This window comes from Vulpes vulpes, chromosome 1 (assembly GCF_048418805.1).
Source record: "Vulpes vulpes isolate BD-2025 chromosome 1, VulVul3, whole genome shotgun sequence".
NCBI lineage: Eukaryota > Metazoa > Chordata > Mammalia > Carnivora > Canidae > Vulpes > Vulpes vulpes.
In genome coordinates, this window is record NC_132780.1 from 116,509,975 (window position 1) to 116,523,830 (window position 13,856).

Genomic DNA, 13,856 nt, shown 5'->3' on the forward strand with positions numbered 1-13,856 from the left:
GCCTCTCACTCACTGGTATAAACTAAGGTGAAGGAAAAACTGTTCTCAGAACAAAGATACTTCCAAGCCTAACAGTATCTATGAATAACAATAATTGGTGGTATCGAAATTTGAGAAGCCTAAACAAAATGTTTTGATTCACTAGATACTGGCACATTCTGCAGCCTCTGCCATTGTCATGTGACTGTCACATGTGGCACAGGATGGATTTCTAGAAGAGCCTATCCAAAGCAGGTCTTAACTACCCTATTTTGACTTTACCCCTACTTGGCTTTATCTCTACTTATTTACAGTTAGAATTTAGTGAATAGCAGAAACCATAATTATAAACATGTATACAGTAAACACAAGGCCCATTACTTATGTTTAGCAAAAACAGTTACAGATTTTTAATATAATCTGATCTTATCTGGCCTGAAGAAAGTTAACATACATTTTATTTTTGTGTATACAGTGAGGTAGAGATTAAGAAAGAGGAGGGGTGGGTGAGAGAGAGACAGACAGGAAGATGGAGAGGAAGAAATGGAGAGAAAGTGATTGCTCAGGAATACCTATGGCATTGATCATATAACACAGAAGATTGGTTTATTCCTATGCTGCAAAGTATTTCTAAAGTGACAAGTAACTCAGTCATTGAATACCTCAGCATTGTGTGAAAAATAGTTATAAAGACTTTTCTCATAGTAAAAATAAATATAACGCATATTGCAAATAGTGTGATGTAAATTCTTGACTATAATGAGGATCAATTCTTACATATTCATTTCTCATTTTAAGGACAGAATTTATCAGTAGTCTCATCTCTGTCTAATCAGCAGTATGAAAACTAAAGGAAGTCCAAAGACCCATCCAGAATATATAACAAGTAACAGATTTCTAGGACTCCCTAGTCCTCTGTTTCTAATACAACTCCAGACATATTTTAATCATGTACATATTCATTCAACATTTACTGACCACCTACTTCGTATGAAGCATTGTATTAAAAGGCTGTGGATAATCCTCTACATAGCTCAGTACCTGTGTTTCCTACTCCAAAAGAGGTTAAATTTATATTACAGTGATTAAGAGAAAAACAACAGCTTAAATGGATCAATAAAAAGAAAAGATACACCAGCTCTAAGATTATGTGTTACTAAATATTAATGGCAACTCCTTAACTTTTTATTAAGATAGCATTATTAAGGAAAATAATGCAAGTTGTTTGAATAAGTTTTCAACATCAGGAATTTGGGACTACCAAATAAATTATTTATTTAAATACTTGTTATATAAGTTGCCACTTTTCATATTGCATTTAAAGAACTTGACCTAATTAGTACAAGCTATGGTCTCTAATAGCTTGTCTATACTAAAAATGTAGATATTTTTCAGAAAGTGGGTAGAGCTATTAACATCTAAGAGATCAACACTTAGAGGAAAAAAAATACCAGGTGACAAGGATTTGGTAAAAGTAAAGGTTAATGTTCCAGCCTTAAAATCTACATCGGGATTTTATTTTTTTTTAATTTTTCTTATTTTTATTTATTTATGATAGGCACACAGTGAGAGAGAGAGAGAGGCAGAGTCATAGGCAGAGGGAGAAGCAGGCTCCATGCACCGGGAGCCCGATGTGGGATTCGATCCCGAGTCTCCAGGATCGCGCCCTGGGCCAAAGGCAGGCGCCAAACCGCTGCGCCACCCAGGGATCCCTACATCGGGATTTTAGACCCTTTTCTAAGACTACCATTATGTAAGTTTTACTTTTTTCCCTCTCTCACTTCCACTCAACTGCAATAGACACATGCAGAATTCAAGAAATTATCTTACAATATATACTTAAATTTTCTGAATATGCCCCATGTGTCCACTAATAGCCAAATGCTTTCAAATCTGTTCAGCTAAATGGATCAATAAGTACATCCAGTCTCACATAGTGGGGTTGCCAACATGGTGAAACCGAGCCAAACACAAAATATCTCTACCAGGACAAAAATGATTATCCACCTAGTACTCCAGAGAAATCTACTTTCCCCAGGTATCCCTTAGGGGAGTTAACATGCGCATTATCTAGGGCAGTCAACAGCTATTAGAAAAAAATATATTTGAGACTCAGATCAAAGGATTGGGAGAAAACAGTGAGTTTCATAATAAACAATGTAATAGTTCAAGGTCGACATCAAATTATAATCTTTCAAACTCAGAGTACACAAAATACGTAACGGCTAGAGCAAACTGCTAACAAGCTTCTCTGTGCGCTCGCTCATATGACACAGCTGCAAGAAACAATTGAGCAGGTGCAACCAAGCTTTTGAGAATTCCTGCCTGTTGCCCAGGAACCACAACACCGCACAGTTGAGATTTTAAACAGGTGCAAACATTTTTTTTTTCCCATTCCTCTAGTGCTTGAGACAGTGCAGCAGACAGTACATCTGCAACCACTCCTTACCTAAAACAACCACCACAGAAAATAAACTCAAAAGCGGTAAAAAAGAAAAAAGTTTGAGAATAAAACAATAATGTCAAAAAGAGTGGTTCTGCAATAGACTCTGACCCCGTATCAGCAGTCGCTTTAATAATACAGTTCCATGAAACACTCTCTAATCTCTTCACCAGATGAATGCTTTGTAATTAAAATCATTCTGCTTCATCAGATCTTAGAAATGTTTATTTGATTTTTACAATAGAGTGAAATGCAAGGTATGTATAAAATGCACTCTTCTTGGAAGCTGTCAATATTTGTAAGTGCTCAAAAATTAACATTTTCACATTATGAAATCTGTAAGCAATTTTAATACACAAAACTGTAGTAACTTGTCAGTTAACACATAGATTTACATAACTATAGGTGGTTCATATACATACCTGTGCAGCTATGGGGCACAGATGGACGTGCAATTTATCAGGTACTCTGAAATGCAAAACAAACGTATCATATAAGTAAAAATTAATTTTCTAACTGGAGCCAGTATTTGTGCTGAGGCAGTTTCTGCAGAGTAGAAAAGACAGCAGTCTTTAAAGAGGTGAATAATTTTATATCTATATTTTCCCCAGAGGATATTTCAGACCACCCCAAATTCATACGTGTGAATAAACACACACAGAGACCTTAGCAGTGTTATCAAAAACAAATACCAGCAAGGGACTAAGACTCACCACGGCCCCTAAAACGAAAATGCTTTCACCAGAGGACGAAGCAAACACTTAAAAATGATTTTTTTTTTTTTTTTTGGTATTCTTCCAACACTATTGCCTTCCTAAAACAAACATGACGGCTACTCTCTAAAATGAAACCACACAGATTCATCTGCACTCAGTTTGGATGGAACACCGGTGAGGAAGAAAGGTGCTTTTGTGGAGCTGTCCACAAACATCCATAAATAAATAAATAAATAAGAAGTAAACTTTGAATGTTCATTAACTTTAGGTTACAACAGCAAATAGAAAAGAGATTGCTTAGCTACCAGAGGGAATACCAGATATAATGCCTCAGCCCAACACACTTTGAGAAAACTGCCAGTGAAGTAGGTAAAGTAGGTATCAATACAGAAGGCAACGTAAATCCAGCTCAAAGTTTGCAGAGTTTCAATTAGCCCTGAAACATATTTGTACGTAGGTGGAAATTGTATTCCAACCTGCGGCCTCTGGCTACTTTGACCCTTAAAAATATTCCATAATTCTTTCTGAAAGCAAACTTAAGTGTTTAGTTTATATACTTCTAAGCAGAGTTAATGAAGGTAACATGAAAGTTAGTAGGTCTACACTCTTGCTTCAAAGTGTGTCAAGGAAATAATCAATTTTGATGGTGATTCAATGAAACACCATCTTCATGCACTTCTGATGGGACTGTGAATTGCTAAAAATTTTCTAGGAAATTTCTAGGAAATTCTAGGTAATAAGTTCAAAAATTTTACTCAGTAATTTTAGTTCTAGAAATCTATTTTGTATGACTGAAAACCATAAATCTACAAAGGAAATAACTATTGTGATAGCAATAAACTAAAAGCAAACTAAATGTCTAACAATGGAAAATTGATTAAATAAAGCATAGCACACATCATAGAAAGGAATATTTTGCAACAATTCAAAAAATAACTTGTGGTAGTATAATGTTATATAAACATATAGGATACCAATTGCATGGACATAATGAAACTGTGTAGATGAGGAAAAAACCCAGAAAGAACATACAAAAATATGGAGAATGATTGCATCTTAGATAATTAGATTACAGATAATTTTAATGTTTGCTTTTTACTTTTCCATATAGTTAGGCTCTACATAAACATTACTTTTCTAATAGGAAAAAATATTAGCTGGCAGGTTCTAGACTGCCATATGGAAATCATAAATCTAACCTTCCTAAGTGAAATAAATTAATTCAGTCACAATAAAATCCACTAAGTATACCTACAGTGAGAAACTCATCTTCCCTGCTTCCTCAGAGGGGTACAGCCAGGGTCTCTTTCATCCCACTGCTTTAGAATCTACACCAGTAATTCAATAACACATTTTTAATCATCTTAGTTAAACTTCTTTAATTATGCAGAGTGAAATGATGGCAAGAACAATTTAGGAATGCAAATCTGTTCAACCTATTATAGACTAATTTATTCACTAAGTCAACAATATTTAGTGAGCATCTAGTACATGCAAAGTGTTGTATTTGGCATTATGATATGCTAAAAGATAAAACAGAACATACCTTACCCTCATAGAGCTAACTATTTAAAGTGCAAAAAATATGCTCATATACCTTCTTATTAATTTTGCTGGAAACCCAAAACTGTTTTTAAGAGATAAAGTATTAAAAACAAAAAACAAAGCAAAACAAAAAAATATGTACATACAGCTCACATAAAGATGCAAACAATACCGTTTGAGGTATTTGTGACAGATATGGTACATTTTAAAAAAAGAAACCATATATCAAGCTTATTCTTTCATATTATTGCACAGAAACTGATATTTAGGTAACATTCAAGAAAAAGTCATGAGTACATGCGTGTATATCACTTATAAAATGCTCTAATTATTTGAGTTTGTTTCTTTTATGATCGACTTTTTGTTAATTGAGAATTATATAAAGGAGACCAGGTATGAAGGCATATTAATCCCACCTCAGATGCCAGATGTCTAAGCCTGTCTTAGATTATCTAAGGCTACATAAAACATGCACAATTACTAACAGGCTATTGTTATTTATTGGCGACCAAAGTAAATAAGTGGTTACTTGCTAACCTTGCCAAAGACACTGTTATGACACTACCAGGGAAAGGAAAGGAGACAGGAGTGGACAGAAGAACACTGAGGGGATCACCAACCAACCAAAGGTGGTGATGGGAGTGGGTGAGACCATTTTTGTGGTGCAGGTAAAGTGATGCTTCTTTCAATAGCAGTTCAACTTCCTTTTGGCCCGTAATCATAATGTAACCAGGATTTGTCCCTCTGAAGTGACACGCAATGGTTCTAAGGTTTGGTCAGTATGGTAAGCCAGTGCAAAGTGGTGACAAGAAGGAAGAGAAGCTACTCATGCAATCAACGATCTGCAGATCTGTGGCTCACAGAGTTCGGCACAGCAGCAGTTATACAAAGTAGCACTGTGGTTAAGTGATTGGCTTTTGCCATCAGATAAACCTGGAATCAAATTCCAGCTCTCTCTCTTCAATCGTGGGGTCTCGAGCAGGTGACATTTTCCCTGTCTGTAAAATGAAGATCATGTTACCCATCTTTCTAGGATCGTTTGTGTCTATTACCTGTTAGAGGCATTTAAAGGAACTGGCACAGTGCCTGCTATAAAGTGAGCATTATTAAAGGGAAGCTATTAGTACTGCTCTGGTCGTCTGAAAAAGGAGAGGATATCTGTCCCTTTAAGTTAAAGTGCTAACCTAAGCAGGCAGTAAGGATGTAGAAAGATGGCTTACTCAAGATATCACTCTATGTTCCACAGCTCGCTGTAGAGCCAAGTCAGGTGCTGGATGTTTCTTGAATCAGCAACAATAGTAATAGCCACAATAAGCAACCCTAACCAGCCTTTTAAAGCACCATTTCTATTATTGAAGAGGAAGACAGTATGGTCATAGTAACATGTACAGCGATAGTGCCCATTTTTCTGAGTGAAAAATAAAGGCTTATTTTCCATACTTTACAGTCAGGGAATTGAAAATAAGGATGAGGGGCAGCCCTGGTGGCACAGCGGTTGAGCACCACCTGCAGCCCGGGGTGTGATCCTGGAGACCGGAGATCAAGTCCCACGTCAGGCTCCCTGCATGGAGCCTGCTTCTCCCTCTGCCTGTGTCTATGCCTCTCTCTCTCTCTCTGAATAAATAAATAAATAAATCTAAAAAAAATGAAAATAAGGATGAAATAAACGTAATTATTCAACAGGAAAGAGACCAAGGTGTTGTGGGCTCCTTAACAGTTAATCACAAGTCGCAGAATCACCTTTTTATGTTTTCTAAAGAGACCCTGCAAATAACCCAAGCTCACATATAACACAAGGTTCGAATATAGAAGTAAAAAAATATTATAATCCATTTTTCTGTCCAGGTTTGGAACATGTAAGTGAAGGAATAATGATGTTCTGACAGTCCTTATTTCTGTTTTGATTTGGAGGACAGCACAGATCCAGAATTGTTAAATGGTGTCTTCGGAATCCCATGCAGATGACATAATCCCTAGAATGGTTTGGGTCACATGAGGGTGAAGTTGCTATCAGCACCATTCCAGATGGGGATATACTATAGAGGATTTGTGTTAAGTTCTTTTTACTCCTAGGCTGGCACAGCTGTATTGCCCAATGGGAACTGAATAAGTCCAATTCTGTGCTGTGAAGTGCAGCAAAGTTTATCTTCCCTCCATACTGGTTAGGCCTGGCTAGAGATGGAAGAGGGGGGCACTCAGTGGTGCCTCATGGGCCATTAATAAATCGAATAGCTAATTCATTTAAGGCACTGTAAAGGGCCTCAGCAGGGTCTGCAGGGGCCAGTGGCTTCACAAAAGAGATCTGAACCTACATTTAGACTATAAACTACTTCCCCAGTGACCAAGTGAGCATCCTTATGATAATTTTAAGTGCTTTACATTTCAAGTTTGACCTATTTTGAGAAAAGACAATTTGTAAACCAAAATATTTTTATTTTATTTCATATGTGTTACTTCTAGACCCACTACTGAGCCGAGCTGAGTGCTCTATCATTAATTATATTGTTATTATAAAATGCTGAATTTAATCATCAATAAAGACAATTTCATTTTTTAAAAGATTTTATTTAAACAATTTCATTTTTTTTAAATTGAGGTGTTTTAATTTCTGTGGTTTTATCTGCACAATAAGCCTATGAAGAGTAAGAGGAATTATAATTTTAAAAGTAGACTTGAAAAACTAATTATGCTTGTTTTTGTAAATTACAAAGCTAGATTTAGCCCTTCACACTTAAACAAATCTCTCTTCCTATCAGAAAGAGGAAGTATGAGAAGCAACAGTTATCTATGTATCAACTCTGTGAACTGGAAATAGATAAAGGGCAATAAGGAAGGAAAAGGAAATCATACGATAGATACCCGTTAGGCCAAGAGCACAGTTGGTCTGTCTACACCTCTGTCAGACCACTACATGTATGAAAAACTAAGCATAAAAAAAATGCTGTTTGAATTTTCTAGTATTAATGGCTACCTCTTAAAACAATTTAATATCAGATTTTACATATAAATGAATTTGAACTTTCATGTAGAAACCTGATCTATAATATACTGTAAATAACTCTATTCTGTAATCCCCACTTCACAGTATATTAAAGAGAAAGTTTTATTAAATAGATGATATTTTAAAACTTTAATTCTTATACCAAAACTTAAGAGCTAGTCAGGAAAATGAACCAAACTAGAATTTAGGTAAACATTAAGAATTATATCCTCATTTACAGTACATATTGAAGTTATGATTACAGAAAGGATTTATTCTAGGGCAATGTGAAAATTCTACTGACCTGCATGTACAAGTCCCTGAGGTATCAGTTTAGATATTTTCCTCCTCTAGAATATGATGTTCTGTCCTTAATCTTGTCATAATAATCATAGCGTTGCATTGTAATTGTCTATCACATAAGACCATAGGTATGTGAACAGGGGTTTTGTCTTATTCACTATTACATCTCTAGTCCTTAGGACAATACCTGAAAAATGGTAGATACGGCCTAAATATTGGTTAAATAAATGCTGAATGGGGATGCCTGGGTGGCTCAGTAGTTGAGTGTCTGCCTTTGGCTCAAGGTGTGATCCTGGAGTCCAAGGATTGAGTCCCACATCGGCCTCCCTTCAAGGAGCCTGCTTCTCCCGAGTCTGCCTATGTCTCTGCTTCTCTGTGTGTGTCTCTCATGAATAAATAAATAAAATCTTTAAAAAAAAAAAAAAGAAATGTTGAATGAATTGTGTTGCAATCTATTCCTGATGATTAAGAAAATTCACATTGCATAAAAAAATAAGGAATTACATTCCTAAACAAATTACTTTTCAATCCTTAAAGGACTAACCTACTGAACCTCTTTTCTTTTACTTTCCATCCTACTTTTCTTCTTAATCACTACAAAACCAAATGATGAGAATCCTAGTCTCAAATGTTTACAACAGATTAGAAAGTCTGGTTGGTTTGGCCCCAGGGTGGGCAGGGGTGAGTGCTCCAAATCCCCCATTCACAGCCAGCTGGTACAGTATGATAGAAGTTGAGTCAGAGTTCCCTCAAAGAGTTCTGCAGCCTCCAACCAATTGTGTGGTTCTTCCACTCTCTCTGAGAGGCCACCTCCAATTGATGACAGACAGATCTCACCATTATTTTATTCTTTTGTAGCATTTGTAACAGTTTGAATTATTCATGTGGTTATTGGTTTATGTGTTTATTCTTTCTCACCCCCACAAGGTTGTAGACTCTATATAGAGACCACATTATTTTGCTTGGCACTCTATATCCAGGGTCTAGGTTAGTGCCTGACACACAATAAACACTCAATAACTATTAGTCAGATGCATAAATATGAGGTTTGGAGCAGCAGCTTTCAATCAAAAGAGACTATAAAATTAGGTAGGTAACAGCTACCCCTACCGTTGTTTTTTCTACATTCCAACTCTGTCTACCACTTGGAAACCTCAGTGCTGTAAGAACGCTTTTATTATAAATCCCATTCAATCTATGGCAAATCAGGAAAACTTCAAAAGCAATTCCAGGTAGGCTGAGGTGGAATATCTAGGAGAAGTAATGGAATTATAATGAGAACAGCAAACACTTCCAATTAGAAGTTTGGGGTTTGAATTCCAGCTTACTAAGTGTGTATCCTAGGGGAACTTATGTAATCTCCCTTATAGTTTCATCTTATTTAAAATGAGGGGATTTTTTTTATAACACACAGAGTTTTTAATGGCGATTGAATGAGATTATATATGTGAAAGCAGCTGGTAGTATAATTTATGGAATTTAGGAAAAAGAGCTCACTACAAATTAGTTCTTTCGCATTGGCCAGCCAGTCTGTAGCAAGATAGAGAGATGATTTGACTACAAGCCCAGGCACAGACATTTTAATAGAGAGAAAACAAGAGCTCAAAGGAAGAAATAAAGGAGGTGCTAGGACTATAACTAAAAAACATAAGACAGAGTAGTAAAATATAACAACAGTTAGAAATGGAAATAGATTTAACATGATAGAAAAATTGCCAAGAAATCTATTAGCTTTTCCCTTAAGTGACACAGCCTTTCCCACATATAAATAAAATAATTGCTACTATTGTAGTTAGGAGAAAAATCAACTGAAATGTACATTAAACACATATTAGAGATTTAACATTCTTTGCATGATTTCACATGCTAGAAACTCAGCCTGTGTAAATATAGCCATGAACTTTATTATTTACTATGATAAAGTAACAGCATATCCTCCTGTATGTACTACCTGCAGAGTTATAAAAGGCAAATGTGTACTTGCTCTTTAGGTACAATTACAAGGCAGCAGAATGTTGAGTTAGGCCCTTCCTTTGCATTCTGTGCTTATCAGTGGTTACCAACACTGAAAAAGAAATTTGGTATCATGGAAACTTTATTGGAAATTCTTTTTTCACACTTAGGTGCTTTCATTTTTCTCACTGCTTTAGTCAAACTTACATCAGCTCCTCAGTAAATTGTTTTCTAAAACATTATCTTTGTGTGTGTTTGTGTGGGTGTGTGTTCTTTGGTCCATTCTTACATAAAGAAAATAAGAGGTCTTAGATGCATTGCATATCAAAAATAACCACCATGCCTCCATACTTCCATCTCAAGGAATGCCAATCTGATATCAAAAAGTTCATCAAAATAGTCCATTTGAAATTATAGCCTTTGCCCATCTTTGGTGATACAATGCTTTTTAAAGTTTATGTTCTCTTTAAGACTGTCATCTGCATGAGGGCTGAAATTGTGTCTATCTTGTTTTATTTTATAGCATCACCAATATACAGGGATAGGCACTCAATATGCAGTCACTGAATATTTCATTCATTTATTAAATAAAAATTTATTGAGTATTTACTATGTACCATTTTTCTACGTAGTGAACATAGGAATGAACAAAATAGATGAAAACTTCTGATCTCATGGAGATTACATTTTTTTGTGGCAAGTGACAATAAGAAATATTAGTAAAATATATATAGGATGATAGACAATGGTCCATTCTAAGGAATTAAAATAAAGCTAGGGAGGGAGAAATAAATGTCGAGATGGGGTATTTGGGGGTGAAATTTTAAATAGGGTAACTGATGATAACATCATTGAAAGATCATATTCAGATAAAGACTTGAAATAAACGAGGGCATGAGTTAGGAAGATATTCTTGGAGAAAAGGTATCCAAGCCAAAGAAATAGACATGGAAAGGCCCTCTGGGAAGAGTATGCTCTCCTGTTTCCTATAAAATAGCAGACTAGGGACACAGAGAAATGTTCCTTTTGAAACACAGAGGTGTTATAAAAGAGAAAATACAAAAACACACACACAATTTTTTCAATGTTTGATCTATGAGAAAATTTTTTCAATGTTTGATCTTTGAGAAAGAAATTAAAATTCCAAGATGATAGGAAGAAAAAGGAATATAAAGGACAGGGCATTTGGCATATGATTACAATGTTACCACAATACCCAGGCATGTTATCCAATTCAGTAATAATCAGGGGATCTCAGGGACACGAGGCGGGCTTACAACCACTGCAACCACAGAGAATGGCAACCAAGTAATATACCTAGAAGTATCAAATCTGCTCTGCTAAGACACCTTCAACAACCCAGGCCATGTGGGAGTAACGTAGAAAAAAAAAGAATAAGTATTCACATATCAAAAATATCATATGAAGAAAGGTTTTTCCATAAATAAGTTAGCAGATACTTAAAAATAAGTGTTTTATGTCAAACATGAACATTAAGTTAGAAAATGGATAGAGCATAGTCTGAAGATCTGAAGTGGCAATATTAATTTCAGACTTTAATGGGATAAACACTTAAAATAATAAGAAATTTTACTTTTTTAAAAGAGTTTGTTTATATTTAAGAGGGACACAGAGACAGCAACAGAGAGTACGAGTGGGGAGAAGCAGGCTCCCACTGAGCAGGGAGCCCAACACAGGGCTCAATCCCAGACCCAGGGATCACAACCTGAGCCAAAGGCAGACGTTTAACCAACTGAACCACCCAGGTGCTCCCAAATGATAAGAAATTTTAAAAGAAAAAGGCAAAAATAAGGAGAAAAAAAAACACAAAAGAGGCAAATTTGATTTTAAAAGGAAGACATGCATAGAATTGAATTTTTATTAAAATTAACATCTGAAATCAAGCTATATCACATTAGATGTAGCTAAAGGAAGAATTACTGAATTGAAAAATAAATTCCAAGGAATTTATCTGGAATAAAAACATGAAAAACATAAAAACAGATTAAGGGATAATAAAGACAGAATAAAAAGATCTAACATGTGTCTAAAAAGTATTTGAGAATGGGAGGAGTTTGAATTTTAAAAAGTCCTATCACATGCTGTTTATGAGAGACTTAGCTAATATATGAGAGAATGTTTGAAACTACAAGAATGGTAAAAATTAAGGTAGGCATAGTAATGTTTAAGAAACTAGATTCTAAGTGAAAGCATTATTAAATAATAAAGATGGTCATTAAATAATGAAAGTGAAACAGTTATCTCCAATAATTAGAATTTTTTCTTAAAGCTTCAAATAAATAACAGGTCAAAGACTAATGAAAGCTTGAAAATTATAGAAAATATGTAGAACTTAATGAAAATGGACACAACATATAAGAAAACTCAAGGGATGCACCTAAAGCAAAGGAAAATATATAGCTTAGATTTTTATGTTAAAAATAAAAAAAGTAAAAAAATATCAATTTAGAAAAGGTACAATAAAGTAAAACCAAAAATGCAAAGGCAGGAAAACAACAAAATAATATCATGAATAAGTGAAATAAAAACCAGACCTAAAGACAGTTAATAAAATGTGGTTCTTTGAAAAGACTAATAAACAAATTGTTGGGAAGTTTTATTAAAAAGAAGGTATGAATAAATAGCATTAAAAAGGAAAAAAGAACAAATTTGTTTGGAGATTTAAAATAATTACTGAATACTATGTACAATTTTATGTATTATTGAAGCTAAATATTCAAGCAATTTTAGGACTTATATGAAAAGACAATTTTATTGAAAAACATAACTGGCAAGAACCTGGGTGGCTCAGTTCATTAAGTGTCTGACTCTTAATTTCAGCTCAGGTCATGATCTCAGGGTTGTACGATCAAGCCCTGCTTCCAGCTCGGTCCTGGGCATGGAGCCTGGTTAAAATTCTCCCTTGGGGATCCCTGGGTGGCTCAGCGGTTTGGCCCCTGCCTTTGGCCCAGGGTGCGATCCTGGGGTCCCGGGATCAAGTCACAGAGCTAATAAGTGGCAGAGTTTGGTGTTAGCACTCTAAAACCTATTACTTAAAATACTACCTTCTACTGTTTCCTTATTCTTTAAAAATTACATTCAAATAGGACACTATGTCTTTATAACACTATATCTGAGTTTTGAATGCAATATAATTTTGGATTTCAGCAGTTTAATTATGATACCCCTAAGCATTGTTTTCTTAAAATTTATTGTTTGGGGTTCACTAAACTTCTTGTATCTATGTATGTCTTTCACAGAGTTTTGACCTTTATTCTTAAAATATTAAAATATTTTTGTCCCATTATTATTCTTCAATTACCTATATGGTAGATCTTTTTAAATGTCTTCCAATCTTCAGAGATTCTACTTTATTTATTTATTCTAATTTATTTAAGATAATGTATTTTTCTATTCTAAACTTTCCATTTTGTTATTCTATATCTATAGGTAGATAGATAGATAGATAGATAGATAGATAGATAGATAGATATAAAATTCTCTTTGAGATTTCCTATCCTTTTATTCATTTCAACAATATTTTCTTTTACCTCATTGAGCATAATTGTAATAACTCCTTTAATTTTCTTACCTGATAATTCCAACATCTGGGTCCTTTCAGGATTGTCATCTGTAGATTTCCTTTCTCTTAAGAAATAGAATTTGTTGGGGTTTTTGTTTTGTTTTGTTTGTATTTGAACTAATTTGGAGTTTTATCTTGGATGTTGTCAATGTTAATGGTGGGTACTCTGAATTTTGTTATACAGAGCCAGAGACTGCTGGCATACTTTTGTTTTAGCAGTCCATAAAGTTGGTTAGTCTCAAATTGCAAACTTGGTCCTGTTCTGTTCTCAGTTGGTTGCTTTCAGTATATTCTATACATATGTTGTTCAAGAGTCAGCCAGAGTATTAAGCACAGTTTATATACAGAACTTGA

The 13,856-nt window shown here is 34.8% G+C and overlaps 1 protein-coding gene across 42 annotated transcripts in view; it reads right to left on the reverse strand.

Moving 5' to 3' along the window:
* Positions 1-13,856, reverse strand: part of ZBTB20 (zinc finger and BTB domain containing 20) — a 753,858-nt gene that overhangs the window by 543,367 nt on the left and 196,635 nt on the right. For 38 of the 42 annotated variants that reach the window (XM_072723877.1, XM_072723729.1, XM_072723898.1 and 35 more), the window contains one exon: positions 2,845-2,890. The gene's annotated coding sequence lies outside the window, so the exon portion shown is untranslated. Of the gene's footprint in view, positions 1-2,844; positions 2,891-3,135; positions 3,279-13,856 lie in introns of those variants that run through there. The other 4 variants (XM_072723847.1, XM_072723820.1, XM_072723797.1 and 1 more) reach the window with 3 other exon arrangements.